Raw genomic sequence first — 22,252 nt, forward strand, 5'->3', positions numbered from 1 at the left:
CAGGGGGAGTGCGAGAGGAAGAAGCAGGCTCATAGCGGAGGAGCCTGATGTGGGGCTCGATCCCAGAACGCCAGGATCACGCCCTGAGCCGAAGGCAGACGCTTAATGACTGAGCCACCCAGGCGCCCCTAGATGTGTAATCTTTAGTAAGTTACTTACCATCTGTGAAACTTGACTTCCTACACCACGTTATTAGGGGGTCAAATCAGTTAGGGTAGACACAGTTCCTGGCATATGGTAAGAGTTTCGTACATGTTACTTGACTTTAAAGATGCTTCATGCACAGAACTCAAGGCCTAACAATGGGTTCTTCAGTTCAAGCACTTAGTCATTAGAATCCCTACTTATTCTTCCCGAAAATAAGAAAGGGGAAAGAACTGCGGAACTAATGATGTAAAACAAAAGTCACAGGGGCACCTGGGGGGCTCAGTAGGTTAAGTGTCTGTCTTTTCAGCTCAGGTGACCATCCCAGGGTCCTGGGACCGAGCCCCATATTAGGCTCCCTGCTCAGCGGAGAGTCTGCTTCTTTCTCTGCCTCTGTGTGCTCTCTCCCTCTCTCAAATAAATACATAAATAATCTTTTTTTAAAAAGTCACAGAACAAATACGGAAAAGCCCTGAAGATGACTGACACAGATGTGACAGAAGTCTAGAAGAGCAGGCTTCTCCTATCTCAGGATACATAAAAGTCCACAAGCAGTGTGTTTAAAATGCAGATTACTGGGGCGCCTGGGTGGCTCAGTCAGTCAAACATCTGACACTTGGTTTCGGCTCAGGTCATGATCTCATGCATCATGGGATCAAGCCCCAAGTCGGGCTCCACGCTCAGTGGAGAGTCTATTCAGGATTCTCTCTCCCTATCCCCCTCCCTACTCCCTCCCCCGGCTCACAGGCACACACTCACTCTGTCTCTCTCTAAAATAAATAAATAAATCTTTAAAAAATAAGATAAAATACAGATTACCAAGCCTCACCTCCAGACATTTGGATTCAGTATGTCTTTGGTGGGATCCAGGAATCTGCAATTTTTAACCAGCACTTCAAGCAATTCTAATTCTGATGCATTTGGGGGACAGACCACATTTTGGTAAATATTGACACAGAGGAAAAACATGCCAAAAAATAAAGACAGGAAAGAAGTTTACTCCACAGTTAGACTTTGAATTCCTCGTGACGCCTTTTGGACTCTGCTCTTTGTAGACCAGGAACCTGGTCACCATTTGTTAGATGCAGTTTTGGTAAATAACAGCCCCCTCTCACACTTTAAAGGAATACTACTCTATCTGTCGTCAAAGCAGGATACATCAAGACTTAAACCAAGCCAATCTAAAAGCCCTTTAAAACCAAGACACTCAAGGGTGCCTGGGCGGCTCAGTTGGTTAAGCTGCTGGCTAAGGGACGTACTGATACTTTTGGCTCAGGTCATGATCTAAGGGTCTTCAGACTGAGCCCCACGTTGCGCTCTACGGTTGGTGGGAAGTCTGCCTGTTTCTCTCCTCCCTCTGCTCCTTCCCACCCCCGTCCCGCTTGAATGCCCTCTCCCTCTCTCAAATAAAAACCTAAAAAAAAAAAATCTAGACACTCAAATTCAAGAACATTCTTATTTATACAAACTAAGAAGCAGAAGCAAAACAATGGAACAATAACGTTTCTAAGGGCTTATCCTACAGCTAAATACACCGTTAAGGACATCACGGTCACGCAGGGTCCTCCATAGATCAAGTCCTTTATTCTGTGGGACGGTTATATCTGGTTTAGAGGAGCAATTACAAATTTTAATTACTATATTATATTACTAAATGATTTGACTTGTCAGGAGGAAAAAAAAAGAAGAAAAGATTCTTCTGTGATGTTAGGGACATGGACCAATACCTGACTTAAAAAACAGGTTGGGTTTTCCACTTAGAAGCTATAGAACTTTACACTTGGTTAAGTCACTTAATCGTTTTGCCTTTTAGGTTTCTCTTCTGGAAAGCAGGAGAGGAGTTTGGGGCAGCGGGGGATCACAGACTGCTTTACAGAAGCTGGTAACTATAATGTTGTGATACAAGATATATATTCCTACTCTTAGGGAATACAGTGTATACAACTTCAAGAGAAGGAGCAAATAATAAAGCAAATGGGGTAACATGTTAATAGGTAAACTGGGTAAAGGATGGTCTTTGTACTGTTCTTATTCCTGCAACCTGAAAATATAAAATTATTTCCAAATTAGTGGTTTTTAAATTATTCATCTTGTTTCCACTTCTGTACTAATAGTTTCTAACTATAACTCATTTTTACTGTACCATTTACATATTATCTCCAAGGACAGATAAAAATCAATCTTTTTAAACTAAAATTCTTTATTTCTTAATCGTCCATCAACCATGTGAGGACCTACCTACACTAAATACTAGAGATCTAGTGATGAATAAGAAAAGACATGGTTCCTACCTTCATAATTTTATTTTTTTATTTTTTTAAAGATTTTACTTATTTATTTGACAGAGAGAGAGCCAGCGAGAGAGGGAACACAAGCAGGGGGAGTGGGAGAGGAAGAAGCAGGCTCCCAGCGCTCCCAGTAGAGCAGGGAGCCTGATGCGGGGCTCAACCCCAGGACCCTGGGATCACACCCTGAGCCGAAGGCAGACGCTTAATGACTGAGCCACCCAGGCGCCCCATGGTTCCTACCTTCATATTACCTAAGTTCTACAAAGTTGAATCTGAATAATGTAAGAATGTGAGAACCCACTAAAAAAGCAAATCAGGGGCGCCTGGGTGGCACAGTGGTTAAGCGTCTGCCTTCAGCTCAGGGCGTGATCCCAACGTTCTGGGATCGAGTCCCACATCGGGCTCCTCTGCTATGAGCCTGCTTCTTCCTCTCCCACTCCCCCTGCTTGTGTTCCCTCTCTCGCTGGCTGTCTCTGTCTCTGTCAAATAAATAAATAAAATCTTAAAAAAAAAAAACGCAAATCAGTATAGGATATAGGGTAACTCGAAATACATTCCTCACCTGGGGCACCTGGCTGGCTCAGCCGGTGAAACATATGACTCCTGATCTCCGGGTTCTGAGTTCATTGGGTGTAGAGATTACTTGGAAATAAAATCTTAAAAAAAAGATACATTTCCCAACAACTGAAATAACACTTTGGTGTCATAAACATCCCCCAGTAAATCACGACTTTGTGAGTTTCAGTTTTATGGGCTCGTCACGGCTCCTCCTCTCAGCTGGTAATTCAGCTTTTAACAGACTTGATGTTCTCTTGCTTTAGTCTAAATCACCAAATCGAGGAATCATTCAAAACTATTCAAAAATATGTCTTTTCACTTTATTTTATTTTCAAATATAAAAAAAGGAGGGAGCAACTAAAAGTATAAGACAAAGTTTATGGTGCTTAACCATATAAAATAACCTTCTAAAATTTATAACTAACGTCGTCAAGACTCAAAGTTACTTGAAGGCTATTGGAGGAAATCACTGAAATATACAATTTAGCCCACCGTCCTAGCTAAATGTCCTGGTTTAGTGATACAGCTCTCTTTTTTAAGCTTCCTCCACCTACAGCTATGGATAATTAAACTATCGAATGTGATTTCATTTGAGTAGTTTCTCAGGCTAGTTCTGTTTCCATTAGTAAATGACCAAATTATGATTCAATTACCTAACAAAGCCGACGGTTTAACTTAAAACAAAAAGAAGCCTGTAAACATGTACAGTAGTCTTTAAAAACGAGGTCTCTGCAAAAGTTCTCACCTCTCCTTTCCCTCGATGACTTCCCCACCCATGTTCTTGAGGGCCCTGCATCATGATTCCATTATCCCCTCCCATTTGTCGGTACAGCCTGTACAAAATTGCAGATTCCTGGACCCCACCAAAAACATAACTGAATCCAGTATGAACCTGGACACTTTTATGACTCAAATCACATTATCTTCCACAAAAATACCTACTGCTGCACCTGTCCTTCAGGTGAAGCTCAAGCCTCACCTCTAAGAAACCTTTCTAGATCATTCTGGCCCAAACCAGTTACCTGTCCTCTCAACTTCTACTCTGGCTTCTCAGACTCAGATGTCAACACAAATCATCAGAATATCTTGTTAAGATGCAGCTTCTGATTCAGCAGACCTGGGATGGGGCTCAAGATTTTGTATCTTACAAACTTCAAGGAATAGCAAGCCTGTGCCACTCATTTAACAATTAATATGGAGTTGCCTTGTGATCTCTTAAATCGTTACTGTGTATTACTATTTTACTGTTCATATCCCTGCACTGTATCTCCTGGGCTAGACTGTAACTTCACTGTGATGGCATACATTTTTTTTTTTTACCTTCCCATAGGACCTCATCTGCTGCAGATGCCTTACTATTTATCAGCTTTGTACTGATTGCTAAACAATGAAAGCCTCTGAGTTACAAAGAATGTGCTCCAGGTTATCAGTATAGAAAAACAAAAACAAAAACAAAAAACCCTAAGTCAAATCTTCCTGATTAAGGCTTCTCAAAAATTTAAATTAGTTCTCCAAACTTGGAGAACTTGGGACAGAGCTGACAAACCACAGAAGCCACTATTCACAAACTCTGAGAGCTGCCTGCCCGACACCCAGTCTCCCACTTTTTATTGCTGATAGAACTCCCATTTTTTGATCAGGCATCTATTTGTCCTTCCCCCAGGGGACACAGGGGATGATGACCCAATCTCAAAGCTAGATGTAAATGCTGACTGATTCCAAGCCAGTCATGGTAGTTCCATTCCTCTTGCCAGTGAGTAGTGGCAAGACCCAGTGATCCAGTCCTAGTATTCACTCTTAGACAAAGACACCAGACAAGGAAACCCTTGGATGTGAAACCTGTGGCTGCTGTGGCCAACTTGACAGAAGCCAGAGGCTGCAACCAACACCAAAAGACAACAGAGCCAAGAAAATGGAAAGAAGGGAGCCAGACCCTGACACACTACACATGGGGCAGCCCTACTATACTTTGTTCACTACATACGTTTCCTTAGCGGTTAAAGACGATCTGAGGTGGTTTTCTGTTTTCCACCATCGCAGTATTCAAAACATTCTCACCATTTATCTCCAATTACGAGTAGCAGGAAGAATAAAAACATTTACATGGCAAGGAAAGAAAAAAACAAAGTTCTCAATATAAGTTAAAGGAGATATAATAGCCATTCTGGGGCTCTGGTTTGTGTACAATTAATTCTATTTTCTACGGGCTGCCATTTAGACTTTGCTCTGGGATTTCAGTGGGCTGGGTAGCATTTGCCACTGATGTTCAAGCTATGGGCTCTCTTCCTCATTCATAGGACAGCTCACAGAAAGAACACCTCCTTGCCCAGGACCCAGGTATATTTAGTCCACATGCAACACATACTTACTGAGGACCTACCATCTCCCAAGCACTGGGAGTTGGCACTGGGGAAATAACTACGAATGAGTCAGATAAGACCTGACACCTCGCGAAATTTAGATTTTTGTGGAATAAACAGGGAATATATCAAGCTAAAAACATTTACTGTAATAAGTCCCAAAAGGAAAGCAAAGTACTAAGAGTAAGGATAAGGAGCATCTACTTTAAGTAAGATGGTCGTAAAAGATCTCTTAGACCTACAGAATGAGCGGGAGCCAGCCGTGCAAGGGCCAGTGTGAGTACAAGAGAAAGTGCTATTGGCAGAGGCCAGATAATGACAGATCTTCTAGACCAAATTAAGGAGTTCGAATTGTTATGTTTACAGAGGGAACATTTATTCGCTTATTTAACAACTGTTCACCAAGTGCCTACTACGCAGAAAGAAATCATTTAAAACAATGGTTAACAACAAGGACTCTGAAAGCGGAGTGTCTGGTTTGATAACCCACCTAACCTACTGTGTGATACTGGGTACACTACTCAACCTCTCTGGGACTCTGTTTCCTTATATGTAAAATGGGGATTACCTACTTCATAGTTAGAAGATTAAATGAGTTAATATGACAATCTCTTAAAACACTGCCCAGCATCTGGTAAGTGCTCAGTAACAAAGTACGTGCTAAGTAGAGAACAATTTCACAACTTCGTGAGCCTGGGGGAAATGCCAGAGAATGGGGTAATGGGATACCACTGAAGGGTAGGGGCATATGAGGGCAAAATACAAGTTCCATTTTAAGACAATGAATAACACTTGCTACCATATGGAGAACAGGCTGGGGCCATGGAGCTGGCAAAGAATGTACATTAGGAGACTTGGAATGTGGCTTGGATTCGAGGCAATGGAGTTAGAAAGAAATGCATGGATTAAATTGAATTGGGAAGGTACAATCCTAAAGACTTGTGAGGATTTGCATGTGGCAAGTGAAGGAAAGAAAGAAATCAATTAATTCCAAGATGACTGGTTTGAGCACCTGGGTAGAGGAAGGCCTCAAAGGGTGGGGGTGTGCCTATACTTTGCTGGAAAACAGAGAAATCCCTTCAACAGATAACCATACAACTATCACCTTGGCTTACTTAAAAATATTTCTTAAGTGTGAAAGGCTACAAACCAAAATTGACATTGGTGACCTCCCAACATACTTTAGGAGAGGTGGGGACAGTGTTACTCACTTTATACACCTCTGTACTCCTTCCCTTTTCCTTCTCTTTTTTGGCCAGGGAAGGGGGGTAGATTTAAGAAAATTATAAAAGAAGAAAACATTCAAAATGTTTACACATGACAGTCTTATTCCTGTCCCTTACCACTGCCAAGATAATAAACTGCTTAAAGATGACAGAACTTCTTTAGAATTCTTCATATTGCTTGAAAAAATACTGAATGCAAAGTAATCACTCAAAAATGACTAGCTTAAATAAACTAGGAAATGAATGACAGTCGAGAAAGATTCTACTGAGTACTTTTGTTCTGTTACATATTTGAAGCATATGCTGAAAATGAAAACAAAGGCTCTAATCTATACTCCCATCAAATCTGCAATGTCTCAGCTAGAATCGTTTGTTAAAACAAAGTGTCAGGTATACAATGACCAGACTTTCCATCTAAGCACGACAGAACCATAACAAAAACAAGTTCTGCTGGAATGTTTAATTTACATTCACCCATCAAAAGCCTAAGGAGGAACAAAGTTTCTTATCTCTTCAGAGCAAATTATATGCCATATATAATTAAAAATACAGAATGACAAGAAAGAAAAAAAAAAAAAGATAACCAAAAGCAGATCCCTTTTTTCTGTCTGGATCAACCCTGATTCTACTCCCTATAGGAATCAAATACAACAAACAAAAATGTCACCAAAGTGGCCTAGAAACAAGTTAACAGCTACTGTTCAATTCAGCAGTTTATTTCTCACTTGATATGCACTATTATGAAAATGTTTTACATGTTAATCCTCACAATAACCATAAGAAGTTTGATATTGTTTTCCTCATATTTCAGATAAGGAAACAGATTTTGAGAAGCTTAAGTAACTTGCCTTAGGTCATACAACTGAGGAGTAGCAGAACTGAAGTCTGATGTCTGAGGTCTGAGGTCCATGCTATTAAGCACTTTTACAATTTTTTTTAAGTTTTTTTTTTAAGATTTTATTTATTTATTTGACATGACAGAGACAGCCAGTGAGAGAGGGAACAGAAGCAGGGGTAGTGGGAGAGGAAGAAGCAGGCTCGTAGCGGAGGAGCTGGATGTGGGGCTCGATCCCAGAACACTGGGATCACTCCCTGAGCCGAAGGCAGATGCTTAACCACTGTGCTACCCAGGAACCCTGCACTTTTACAATTTCTTACACCAAGGATAGAAAGAGATGCTGGAATCTTACCTGCTAATTCTCATGATTTTACAGTACAACCACCATCTATCTCATTCATAAGGATATTACTACCAAGTAAGATAAATTACCTGAACTACAATCAATATAATGTAATCTACAAATATTACTTCAAATTTTCTAGTAGTCATATTAAAAAAAGTAAAAAAGAAACAGGTGAAATTTATTTAAATATTTAATTCTATATATCTAAAATATCATAATTTCAACATATAATCAACAGGAAAAATAACTACATTCTTTGTATTGAAATCTGGTATAGATTTTATAGTACATCTCGATTCAAACTAAACACATTTCAAACACTCAGTAGCCACCTACAGCTAATGGCTATCATACTGGTCAGCACATGTCTGGACAAAAAGCCTCTGAATAATCAACACCAGTATCACAAAGACCATGTACTGAAGGTCGTGTACCGGGACTCATCAACTCAACATTCAAACTCTCAGAAACGATTTATTCTTATTCCAAACAAATCTGAACAAGTTTGTCTGGCTTACCAAACTACAACGGATTACAACAGAAAAATAAAGGAAATGGGCTGCATCAACAGGGCTAATAAGCTGGCGAAGGAAGAAATAAAACACACACACACACACACACACACACACACACACACACACACACCAGACCTAGATTCAAAAAGCGTAACAGCTGAGGCCACTTAGGAGAAGGGCAAAAATAGTCTTCCATACCTCAACAGTTCACCAGGCCATTGTGGCATTACTGAATTCGTCAGAATGCTGGCATTAATGGGCAGCTAACGTCAGCATTTTAAGAAGTCAAGGAAGCATTAATATATTTTAGAAATATTTTCATTTAGGCGCACCTAAATGGCTCAGTTGGTTAAGGGTCTGACTTTGGCTTAGGTCATGATGTTGGGGTCCTGGGACTGAACCCCTCATCAGGCTCCATGCTCAGCGGGGAGTCTACTTGTCCCTCTCCCGCCTGTCCCTCTGCCCCCTCCCCCATTCCTGTGCTGGCTCACGTGTACACGCGCTCTCTCTCAAATAAATAAATAAAATCTTTTTAAAAAGTTTTTTCATTTAAAATCAGTTTGAGAACCCTCTGTACTATCTTTGCAATTTTCCTATAAATCTAAAGCCATACCAAAATTATAAAGTTAACTTAAAAAAAAACAATTTGAGGGTCACCTGGCTGGCTCAGTTGGTTGAGCGTATGACTTGATCTCGGGGTTGTGACTTCGGGCCCCACATTGGGTATAGAACTTATTTTAAAATCTTTTTAAAAAATGAAAATAAATAAACAATTTGAGGCTTCTGATATGGCAAAAAGTTCCCACAGATCAACCCTCTGCCCCCATAACAAGAATAACTTCTAGACCAAAGCAACCACTTGACAGCACTGGAGAGTAAACAAAAGCAAGCAGATGCTGGAAGGGAACTGACATTCGAAAGAAGGGAAACACGCTGGACAAGTTTCCCCAATTTTTATCTTTTACTCTTGTGCCATTCAGGGCAGCTAAAACTCCAATGGAAAATTCACAGTTCTGCTGCCCTGAAGAACAGCATTCAGAGCAACCACCGCCACTAGAAAATAAGGTAGAAGACCATAAAAAAAGAGAGTCAAAGACAGGAGCCCTAAAATCTGCATAAAACTGCCCAAATCTCTAGCTGATCCCTGACATATGCACACACAGTACAGACTCCAAGCAGGACAGTTAAAAGAACTGAACTGATATCTGAGCTGCCACCACCACAGGGGAAAGAGTTTTGCAGTTTGAGTTCATCCGACTTAATTACCTGCTTAAAAAAAAAAAAAAAAATTCTTCAGAGGAACATAACAAAATCCAAAGTTTCTACAACTTGTCATTCACAATATCCAGAATATAATCCAAAATTATTCCCCATAGGAAGAAACAGAAAAACACAACCCATTCTCAAGAGAAAAAATAATCAAGGAAGCACACCCTATGCTGACCCAAACACTGTAATTTGCAGGTAAGAATTTTCAAGCAGTTATTATAATTATGCTTAAGAACATAAAAGAAATATATGCTCAGGGCGCCTGCGAGGCTCAGTCGGTTAAGCGTCTTACTTTTGATCTGGGCTCAGGTCACGATCTCACAGTTGTGAGATCAAGCCCCACATCAACGTGGAGCCTGCTTAAGAATTTCTCTCTCCCTCTCCCACTGCCTCCCCCTTCTTAAAACAAAAGAGGTTTAAGGAAGGAAGGGAGGGAGGGAGGGAGGGAGGAAAAGAGAGGCAAAGAAAGGAATAAATAAATAAATAAATAAATAAATAAATAAATAAATCTAGGCCTATGATAAAGGAAGATAAAAAATTTCAGTAGAGAAAGACTGAAAAGAAAATGGAAATTCAAGAACTAAAAAATACACTATCTGAAATTTTTAAAAAATCACTACATGGACTTAACAGTAGAATTGACAAAAGAAAGAGAAGGGTCTATGAATGTGAAGACAGATCCAAGAAATTACTCAATTGGAAGAATTTTTTTTAATGTGAAAAAAAATCAACAGGGTCTCAAAGACCCATGGGAAATACCGGAAGGTCTATATTTTTAATTAAAGTCTTAAAAGGAGAGGAAGAGAAAGAATAGCATAAAAATTTTCAAGAAATAATGGCCAAACTTTTCCCAAATAAAGACAAATTTACAGATTCAAGAAGTTTCATGAATATCAAGTAGGATTAGTATAAAGAAAGTCACACCTAGGTACATCATAATTAAAATGCTAAAAAGCAAAAAAAAAAAAAAAAGAAGAAGGAGGAGGAGGAGGAGGAGTAGAAGGAGAAGAAGAAAAGAATTTAAAATAGCTGGGAAAAAAAACAATATATGGCACGCACAGGAAAAATGACTGGAATGACGGCTGAATTTCCATCTGAAATAACAGAGGCAGAAAACCTGGAGCAACATTTTTTAAATGCTGAAATAACAAATAACAACAAAAACCACCCCCAAATATTAAATCCAGCAAAAATATCTTTAAAGAATGGAAGTAAAATCAAGGCATTTTCAGATAAAACTAGGTAGAATTTGAATGTCGGACATTTAAATGAGTGAATGTCTAGAATATAGAAAACTAATTTGTGTTTATTATATTAAGACATGATTAGGGGCACCTGGGTGGCTCACTTGGCTAAGCCTCCAACTCTTGGGTTTTCACTCAGGTCATGATCTCAGGGTCTTGAGACTGAGCCACATGCGCCCTCCCCCACCCCACCACCCCCAGCCAGCAGCGCTCAGCAGGGAGTCTGCTTCTTTCTCTCTCCCCAGCACTCTCTAAAATAAATAAATAAATAAATAAATAAATAAATAAATAAATAAATAAATAAACAAACAAACAATCTTTTAAAAAATAAATAAATCTAAATAAATATATTACTAAAAAAAGAAATATGTGCCCTTTACAATTGGTTATTTGCACTCTGATCACATACAAAAAAACGTTGTCTCCCAACTTTTCCACTAAGACTCATTCTTTTAACATCTTCTAACCAAAGATAAATTCACTAATTTCCAGGGTCTTCCTTTATCAGCTGAAGACAAATATGTTGACGGGGCAGGGGGGGAAATTCTTATGCAAGTCAAAACCCAGCAGCCACTTTCCCTAAGGGTAGTTAAAAAATATACATGCTATGGTACAAACTAGACTCAGAAAGACATCTGGGAGTGAAAGAAAACCTCCTCCCTGATCTGTGTTTATGGCAGCTACCTGATTTTAGTGGATGAGAGGTATTTCTATTTATCAACAAGTTTCCAGACCTAGAAATTGCATTACGAGTTTAGCAATAGGATCAAAAATCCAATTTCTCCTTTTATAAAAAATCTAAATTCTCCGGGAAGTACTTTTTTTAAGAGATTACATATCGGGTAAACAAAATAAAAATAAAGAATTCAGAAAATAAACAAGATACGTGAGCAACTTTAAGAAAAGAATTACATGATGTGATTATGCACAGAAAATTAGCTATAAAGACACACATCACAGTACTGTTTAATAGCTAAATTTTGGACCTATAAATAACTAAGAACAGTGAATTGATAATGATAACAATGAACAATGAAAAACTGCAGTCATAAAAATGCAGTCAATATTAGCAGTCAATAAACATATGAAAGAATGAATTTTTCTCTCATACTTTATTTTGGATTGTCTATGTTTAAATTTTTCATTAAAATATATTACAAAATATTTTTTTAAGTAATATACTTGACAAGGTACTGCAGCTGTGAAAAGTTAATATTTAGAATTTTTGTCTATCTTCTTAGCTGGTCTAAAATAAACTTCAAATATCTGAACAGTACAAGATAGTATGTTTATTACTGAAATTCTTATTTGCCATTTCAATGCACAAGTGCCTTAAATATGACAAAGGCAAATTCTAACCTAGAATAAATAGTTCTGTATCTTATTTTAGACACAAGAAACAAAATCTTCCCTTTATCTTTCAGGTAGTTCATGTAGAAAATAAAACATATTCCTAGTCAAAGAATTCACTCTTGAAATATTCTTCATTTCTCTGACAAACTGCCCTCATTATCACTGAGAATTTTTATTACTTCCACTTGTATTTGTTTTCTAATAAGCTGCATCTAATTATGAGAACTTAATTATCTGGATCTGACTTGAAATTACAAGTCTCAATTTTCTGTCTGGACCTAAATACCCGAGACTAAGGCTACTCTGGTACTTAAAAAAGGCTACTTTGGTACATAAAATAAATCTGGACTAGATTGGACATTAGTTCTAAGAAACACACCCACTTGACAGATGAGAACAACAATTTGAACCTGGTTTTCCAGTTAGGTAATTTGAAGATTCTAGACCTCTCAACCCGTCTGTTATTAAGTTTAGATCAATGGCTATCTAGTGAGCACTAGACACAAAACCCAAATTACATGTCTCAAGTTCAATAATTGAATACTATTTTTATCTCTGGTATTTTACTATGAGGCAATACAGAACCCAACACCAAATACAGACTTAAAACTCTCTTACATGCATCTGTCCCCAGACTACACATACCAATTTGCCCCCAAACTCCAATAGACATTTACTGAATTAATGAGCTTTCTACCATTTAACGAGATTGTGTTGGGTGGAAAATATAAAAGATGAAGAACATAGTCCCTGATCCCTGATCTCCTGGAATTCACACTCTGGCCTGAAGCAAAGATAGGATGAGAAATGATTCAGAAGAATGGCAGAACAGGCCTAGGCACACAGCTCCAGACAGAGTGGGAAGGATTCACTCTGCTGCGGGAGCAACGGGGTCAGAGAAGGAGCTAAAACCTTGGAGGGCTTTTATTTTCACGAACTAAAACCCCTGTAATTATATGTTAAGCTAAATGTTTTACAGAGTTGGGTGTACTCCAAGACATTTATAATAAAAGATGCTATACAGGTATATGGTTCTTCTCTTCAGAAACATAGCACATTCCTAAGTGCCCAAATGCTCTGGTATGCTTGCAAAGAGCTCGGAGAAGGAGCGCAAAAGCTGGAAACAGTTACTGTCAGTAAGAATGTTTTGGGGGGGCTTTTAAGAGTCCTTATTTGAAAACAACCTGTGCTTTGGCCAGAAACAGATTTACTCCTTCATTCTGTTCTACAGTACCTACGACCAACCCAACAGAGGAGTCTTACTACCACTTGACCACCCTGAGATCTGACTTCATGGTTAAAAATTGAATAAACCAGGGCGCCTGGGTGGCACAGCGTTTAAGTGTCTGCCTTCGGCTCAGGGCGTGATCCCGGAGTCCTGGGATCCAGCCCCACATCAGGCTCCTCTGCTGTGAGCCTGCTTCTTCCTCTCCCACTCCCCCTGCTTGTGTTCCCTCTCTCGCTGGCTGTCTCTCTCTGTCAAATACATAAAATCTTTAAAAAAAAAAATTGAATAAACCACGAAAATAGTAATCTGACAAAAGACAACAGAAGTCTAGAAAAAGGAGTCACAGAAAAAATACATGTGAAAAAGACTTAAGGATAAAACCACCTTAAAAAAAGGGGGGGAGAGAGAAGAATTGGGGACAGGAAAATGACAACAGGATCAAGAAACTAAAGAATCAACATACCTACAACCTCCCTCAAAAAGGGGATAAGCAACTATTCTTTATACAGAAAGAATTTGTGTGTATATGTTTTAAAGAGAAGATTCCTTGCAAATGGTTTGGTTTTCCTTTAAGGGACAAAGGAAGACAGACCATAGGACTACACACTTTGGTAGCCTTTTAAGTGAGCCAAAAGTTTAATAAAAAAAATAAGAAAAGAAACAAACAAAACCCCCCCCCAATCCAAAAGCACTGGCTGATCTCATTAGCTCTGCCTAAGAAACTTTATAGATGTGACTTCACTCCTGGATTACACTTCTATATTTAGTTTATACCTAATATGGATAAAGTCCCGAACTAACAGCCATTTCCTCTCTCCACAAAAAGAAACTTCCTTGCTTTTTTTTCTATCAACAATGCAAAGATTAGTGCAGGCTCCTCTGAAGGGAGAGGTTTAAAAAAAAAAAAAAAAAAAGGAACACAAAGAAAAATATTAACAATCCAGTATGTTATTTCTGTTAAACTTGGACCGCTTTGACACTTATAAATTGTAAAACAATCCTAAAATCAAATATGTGATGTTCCAGTCAACTTCCTTAACAAGTTTATAAATAAACCCTTTAAAGAACTTTACAAAATACTAATTAACCAGGCCCCAAAAACGCACAGAGGTGAGGTCATGGAAATTTTACAGTTTCCTTTCAAATCTAACCAAGAGAACTGAAAGCAACCAAACTCATTTAACGAACCATCCGGACTCACTGGTTGTTAGTATGTTTTAGGGATACTCTTAAACATTCTCCGAATTTTTTATTTTTTATTTCTCAGGGTGACTGAATACAGCAAAGAGTGAAAACAAAACTATGTTAGATAAACATTCGAGTTTCAAATACAGAAAAAGAATATAAACAAATAAAAAAGCTCTTAGTGGTTAAGAGTCAGGCTCAGGATAACAAAGACCTTGGTACGAATCCCAGTTCTGCGACTTACTTACCAGCCCCGCGACCACACACAAGCAATGACCTCTCTAAGCCTCATGTGTAAGATAGTATCCATAGTACCTATTTCAGAGTTTTATAGGAGGATTAAATTAGCTAACATGTAAAGGGCTTGGCACACTGTGCCTGCACCAGAGAGAGAGTAAGCTCGCAATGCTGTTATCTTAGAATTCTTATTCCGACTTTAACAGAAAAACAAAAACTCTTCATTTTCATGCATCAGTATACTCTATTTTATACAGGAATAAATTAAGTAGTTTCAAGAAGCTTAAAACATTATCATAAAATGAAATGTTTTAAAATCAGTTTACGATCTTTATATCACTTATCAGTTACAGCCATGCTAACGTTTTAAAATTTCATCATCATCCCATTGTGATATAAAGTAAAAATTTAAAAACAACAACAACGATCTCAGGTTCTAGAAGTAAATTAAGAATTAGGAGACTTCAACTCTCTTTACTCTTCCCCCTTAAAAATTACTAAACATAAAACCTGTCAATCTACACTAGCTCAACTTCTTCTGCTACGAATTAAGTAGATAATCTCTCCTAAACATGTCTGTATTTCCCATAAAGAAAGCACTACATAAATGTCAGTTCATAGATGACCAGCTCAACTTTGTAAGTAAATACCACAAAAATCAAGGAATAGTAAAATGTAGCAGCACAAGGAGCTATTATGCTAAATCCATAATTCAAAAGTACTTCCACAGAACCGCTAGACCCTATAAGCCACAGATTAGGCCTCTTTACTTCTTTTACGCTCTCACTAAAAAAGAAAGAAAGAAAAAAGAAAACCACTCTTACTAATAATAGACTCTTAAGCTTTAGCTACTAGACCAGAAAGAGCTGCTGAGGCAGAGTCTAAGATGGCAGAGTCCAATCTGAATGTCCTTTAGTTATCTAGAAAGTGTCAAAAGAATCACGGTTCACTTAATTCAGGAATAAATTCTAGTCTAATCTTGGATTTTTTTTTTCTTACACTAAATATGCTCTTCTGATAAAGAATGGTAAGTTCCCCCACCTATTTATTTGTAATGTGGCAGCCTGGCAGATGCTTCTCTTAGTAACACCCTGGAGACTGAAACCACACTGAACATATAAACTAACCATGAGAGGTGCCTGGGTGGTTCAGTCGGTTAAGCGTCTGTCTTTAGCTCAGGTCATGATCCCAGGTTCCTGGGATGGAGCCCCAGATTGGGCTCCCTGCTCAGCGAGGGGCCTGCTTCTCCCCCTCCTCCCCACTAGTGCTCTCTATCTCTGTTGCTATCTCTGTCTCTCTTTCAAATAAATAAATAAATAAATAAATAAATAAATAAATAAATAAATAAATAAAATCTTTAAAAAGTAAAAATAAAAAATAAAATAAACGAGCCATGGGCCGATACAGTCTTAACTCTCAGCACTCCAGAGGCCCATGGAATAATAATAAGCAAACAATGCTTACTATATGCCAGACCTTAAGGTTTTTTCTTATATTAACTCTTCTAATCTTTACAGAAGCCCAAGAAGTAGATACCATGACCCTAGCGGAGACCCTAAGGCAGCCAGCGAAAGGCAATACCAGTACTGAAATAGTCTATATGGCTCCAGACGCCACGCTCTTAACCACTACAGCATGACGACAATGTAACACAAAGATCCAGTCTTCCAAATGACAACTCGACTGCCTACTTGAAATATTAATTCTAACCATCTTCAACTCTGAAATAGACTATTTAGTGCCGACAGAGGGAACACAAATGATACTTCAAGTCAACAATCATCCCCTGGCTCTGACTCTGGGATCTCGAATCCCAAATACCTCCAAGGACAGCACGAATCTTTACAAGCAATACCAAGGCAGCACCAGGATCTAGCGCAGGAGTCCCTGCTGAGTCATCAGACAGCGAGGCAACTCTTCATCCCGCTGGCGGTCAAGCCACACGCTCAGGACGAGACACAATCGTGGACTTTCCCTTCGCTCTTTTCTACTGTTCAAGAAAAAGAAGTAAATCTTCATTTCAATCTAAAATAACAGTCCTGGGGCACGAAATCAATATGAACTGAGCCCAGCGATTTGCACCATATTCTATTTCTCTGGCTTCTTGTACGAAGATCTCTGTGAATTTAATAAGCATTTGCTTTTCCCCAAGCATACGACATTTTATCTCTTCTCTTCCCACAAGCTTCCTCTGGAATCAACCCTGCACAAGGGAGAAAAAAGATTCTGTATATTCCTTCAGCAAAGATGTTACTGGGTTAATACAAGTAACACAGTTAACACAGTGCCTGACACATAGAAAGCGCCCCACAAATGTTGACATTATTTCAATTAAGTATGAAATACTCTTCTATATATTCATTCTATCGCATGCATTTGGGAAATGCAATAGAAAAATCAGTCAGTGGTAATAAGCACATCTATTCTAAATATACACAAAACAGACCTTCCTCGCAGTGAAAAAGGCATCCCAGTCAGTGAACTATGATGACTCCCACGGGAAATATTTTCCCCTCTAACCTGATGGTGTAGTGTTCCTTCCAACATTGTAGCTTTTTCAGCTCATAATTTTTAAAAATGCCTCCCTTAAAGTGTATCCACTTCTGGCTACCAACCTGTCCCTTCTACATCGCCAAGTTTCTTGTCAGGGCTGGCTTTACACGTTGCCCCTACTCTTGCTTCCACTCACTCTTCCACCCACCACAGCACTCTGGAGTCCCCACCAGGACTCCTACCGAGGCTGTTACAGTGTTACCAATGACTTCCAGGCCGATAAATCAGATAGACATTCATCTTACTTGACACAAATGGTCCCTCCCTTCTTCTTAAAAGCCTCTCCTGGCTTCTTTGGTACTTCACTCCTGTGTCCTTGCCCACGCTGCCCTACTGCAGCTCCTCGCTCTCCTTCTCCAGTTTCTCCTCTAACGCTGCACCCCTAAATGTCGAGAGTTCCTCAGAACTTGGTCCTGGGCACTTTCTCTGCTACTCCTCATTCATCCACTGCCTGATCTCACACACTTTAAATACCACATAAATGTATGTATCAAGTCTGAACGTCACATCTGTAATCAACTTTCTACTAGACATCTCCACTTGACATCTCAGTCATCTGAAACTCATCAAGTCAAACCCAAACAGTCGGCTCCTCCACCATCTCAATAAAAGGCACTGCTACCACCCGTTGATTCTGATTAGAAACTCACATACAACTCCTTCGATATCCTCCTACTGGCTCCACCTTCAAAACTGATCTCTGGGGCGCCTGAGTGGCTCAGTCGTTAAGCGTCTGCCTTCGGCTCAGGGCGTGATCCCGGCATTCTGGGTTCGAGCCCCACATCAGGCTCCTCCACTGGAAGCCTGTTTCTTCCTCTCCCACTCCCTCTGTTTGTGTTCCCTCTCTCTCTGGCTGTCTCTATCTCTGTCAAATAAATAAATAAAATCTTTAAAAAAAAAAAAAACTGATCTCAAATCCATTCTCTTCTCCCCATCACCACCCTAATCCAAACCACCATCATCTCTTTCTCAACTCCAGCGACCTCCATATTTGGCCTTGTTTCCACTCTTGCCTCTCCTCTCCCATTCCTTTGCCACAGAGTGGCCAGACTCCTCATCTTAGAATGCACATCAAACCATGGCGCTCCCTTGCTTAAACCATTTTGAGAACTGCTCTCTTTACTAAGGATAAAATTCACATGACCTACGAAGACCTCTGTGATGCGGCCCATCTATATCTCACTCTGCACCTCAGTTTCATTCCCTCTATTTCAGTCATACCCTCAAACAAAAATATTTGTTGACTATTCCCAGCCTTTACATACATCAATTCCTCTAGCCTGGAACCCTCTTCTCCTCACTCTTCTCCTAATCACCATTCATCCAAATACCATTTCTCCTTGAGAACGACACACTCAGCTTCTATTTAATCGGATTTCCTGTCATTCCGTCTCAAGATGCCCTATTCTTGTCCTTAATGTAATTATATACTGTCTTTATTTGTGTATTTCTTTAACATAAGCCTCTCCCACTAGACAACAGATTACACGTCAAAAACTAAACTCCTGATCTCCTCCCTGTCACAACTAGCTCCCCACAGCCTTCCCCATCTCGATTAATAGCAACTTCACCATTCTTTAATTTCTTCAGAACAAAACTCTCAGAATCATCTTTGACTCCTCTTTCTCTCATATTCTACATCAGGAAATCCTGTTATCTCCATCTTAGAAATATATCCAGAATCAGACCACTCCTCACCTTAGCTCAAGCCACCATCTCTTGCCTGAATTACTAAATAGACACCTAATTGGTCTCTGCTTCTGACTATGCCTCCCTATATGCTATTGTCGGCAAGGTTATCCAAATGTCCTGTTAAATAAAAAAAAAACAGCACCCCCTGGGGCACCTGGGTGGCTCAGTCGTTAAGCATCTGCCTTCGGCTCAGGGAGTGATCCCGGCGTTCTGGGATCGAGCCCCGCATCAGGCTCCTCCGCTGGGAGCCTGCTTCTTCCTCTCCCACTCCCCCTGCCTGTGTTCCCTCTCTGGCTGTCTCTCTCTCTCTCTCTGTCAAATAAATTAACTAAAAAAAAAAAACAAAAAAACAGCACCCCCTACCATTCCCCATACTCCTTCCCCTACACTTCCGTTTTCTTCATAGCCCTTATCACTAGTAGACACACACGTACTGTTTGCCTCCCCCACCTGAATATGAACTCCAGGCTGTTCCGTGACGTAGCCACGCCACCACAACACTACCTCAGTATTTGTTCACGGACTGAATGAAAAAAGAAGAAGAAATTGCAGGCGGGAGAGGGGCTGGAGAAGTCAAAGATATTCCAAATGAGGGAAACACCAGCAAAAATCTTACATGAAGGCAGAGAAGTCCAGGGCATGTTCAGGATGAGTCTAGCTAGAGTATGAAGTAAATCTGCAGCTGCTGGGGGAGATCGGACTGGGAACAGAGCTGGGTCATGATCTGAAAGACTCTGACTGCCAGAGCAAGTCATTGTGTCTAATTCAATAAACCAGAGAAAGTAGGATCCATTTAACATTTGAGGCAAGAAGTATCAGTTTTATTTTAGACAGATTAAAATTACAGAATATTGACATATAACTAAATTACTAAGGGAAAAGATACAAGTTTTTTTAAACGACTGATAATATACACCATACTTAGTAGATTCCATAATACTAACTACCCTTCTTCTGTCAGCATACAACATAAACATTTCACTCATCTCTAAGTCAATTAGCTCATTCATTAGGTTGTCACATAACGCATTTCTTAAGGTCTTAATTCAACTGCAATGGTTTTTTTTTTTTTTAGAGGTGGGGGGCAGAGCGAGTGAGAGAATCTTAAGCAGGCTCCATGCCCTGTACAGAGCCCAACTCAGGGTTCAATCTCACCACCCCAAGACCATGACCTGAGCTGAAATTTAGAGTCAGACGCTCGGGGCGCCTGGGTGGCACAGCGGTTAGGCGTCTGCCTTCGGCTCAGGGTGTGATCCCGGCGTTGTGGGATCGAGCCCCACATCAGGCTGCTCCACTGTGAGCCTGCTTCTTCCTCTCCCACTCCCCCTGCTTGTGTTCCCTCTCTCACTGGCTGTCTCTCTCTCTCTGTCAAATAAATAAATAAAATCTTTAAAAAAAAAAAAAAAGTCAGACGCTCAACCGACTGAGTCACCCAGGTGCCCCTCAACTGGACTTTAAAAAGCACGAGACAAAAAGTCACTCTACTATATAGGAAAAAGCCATCAACCATGGCTCATTTACTCCCCTGCTGATTGTCCATTAGGCTATACAGTGAGCTCCTTGTCCTATTAGGCTATACACCTGCTCTTATTTCTTTCTCTCTCTAGCACTTACTGCATGGAATGCATTCAGTTAACATTTGCTTCTATTAATATCCCTATACTGTGCTGGACCATTTCTAGACAAAGATTGTATCTTATATCCTCTACTATAAAATGGGCACCTACTACAAGATTGAAGGGGAAAATTAATACGAAAAAATAATTTGGATTTTCAGAAGAGATTTCTCCTAAAGAACATAAAGGACAGGCTACCTTCAAGCCATTTAATCAGTATCTATTCTATGAGCAATTCTAGGTGTTGGCAAATTTCACAACAACAACAAAAATCTTGCTTTCTTCCAGCAAAGATCAAACAGGGTAAATGCTCTTGTAGTGCCATTAGGAAGATAAACACAAATACAATCGGGGTTTCTTTGAAAAAAGCGAAATAAAATATATTTCCTCTAAACCAACTCACGACTCAATACATGTTACATACTAGACTGGGCTTCATTTTTCATTCCAAGTATTCTGCTGTCATGAAGGACATTAAAATATTATACGCTCATCAATAATTCATGCAAGTTTATAGAAAAGACTATGACATATAACAAAATAGAAATAGCCATTTCCAAAGGAGGGGCTATAAGTAATTTTATTTTATGTGTATTTTCTGTGTTTTCTAGGTTGTTTACAATAAATGCATATGCTTTGTTATAATGGGGGAGGGAAACACATATTTTTTAAAGAGCCCATTACATATAAAATGAATATACTAGGAAGCAGAAAGGAAATGACGTTACTTTCCAAATTGGGGGCCAATACTTAAACGAAAGCAGACCAAAGTTAGCTACTGCTTCTGCTAAGTGACTCAAAACCAGTGTATTTGTAACCAAGGGTCCTGCAGATGATTACAAAATGTGAAACAGTTTGTGTTACTGAAGGCTAGCAACAGTTTTTACACGGTTTAGTGAAGAATCAACAAGCCCTCAACATTTCTAAGCCAAAACTCTGGATCTCTGTGTTAACTAAAATATGCTGTAGACTAGAACATCAAGTCATATAAAACTGCACACTCTTCCTAAGTTTATTTCTTTGAAAATTTTTCAATTCCGTCTCGGACATTTGTATGTTCAAGGCCAAAATTCCATTTCCTAAGTCTGAACACCTTCTCTCTCTCCCATTAGCCTGGTAGGCTGCCCGCTGTCATGGCTGCCACTCTGCCAGCTTCCCAGGAGAGCAACAGCCCTAAGCTTGTCTTCAGTTTTTAATGAACTTTCCCTCTAGTCACCTACCACCCGGTCTCCAGCCCCAAAATAAAATGAACTGGTTGTCAGCAGAGGAAAACAAGCGTAGAACTCATATACCCTTAAAAGTTCTTAATTGCTTCAGCTTTCACCTAACTGCTTGCTTTTTCTAGTCTCCAATGTTTGTTCAGATTCTCTTTCTTTCTTCTCTCACACTTACAAATAATTAGCTACGCGGTGTGGTGTAAAATCCAATACTTAAGTTATTACAGATGATTGACATGTTTACAACTCTATTATAATGAGAACTAAACCCTTTTTTTCATTAAGGATGAGTTATTGCACATGTAAAGCTGGAATAATTTTATCACAAAAAGAAAAGGGGGGGTATGCTCCTTACTCAGCTTTAAGAAAAGCAAAAAAAAAAG

The 22,252-nt window shown here is 39.4% G+C and overlaps 1 protein-coding gene across 2 annotated transcripts in view; it reads right to left on the reverse strand.

Annotated features, from left to right (window-relative positions):
• Positions 1–22,252, reverse strand: part of CLIC4 (CLIC family member 4) — a 71,349-nt gene that overhangs the window by 41,618 nt on the left and 7,479 nt on the right. The window contains exon 1 of one of the 2 annotated variants that reach the window (XM_045782686.2): positions 974–992. The exons of the other annotated variant lie outside the window; for it this stretch is intronic. The gene's annotated coding sequence lies outside the window, so the exon portion shown is untranslated. Of the gene's footprint in view, positions 1–973; positions 993–22,252 lie in introns of those variants that run through there. 2 annotated transcript variants of the gene reach the window in all.

Source organism: Ursus americanus, chromosome 33, assembly GCF_024610735.1.
Source record: "Ursus americanus isolate L20-20 chromosome 33, mUrsAme1.1.p, whole genome shotgun sequence".
Taxonomy (NCBI): domain Eukaryota; kingdom Metazoa; phylum Chordata; class Mammalia; order Carnivora; family Ursidae; genus Ursus; species Ursus americanus.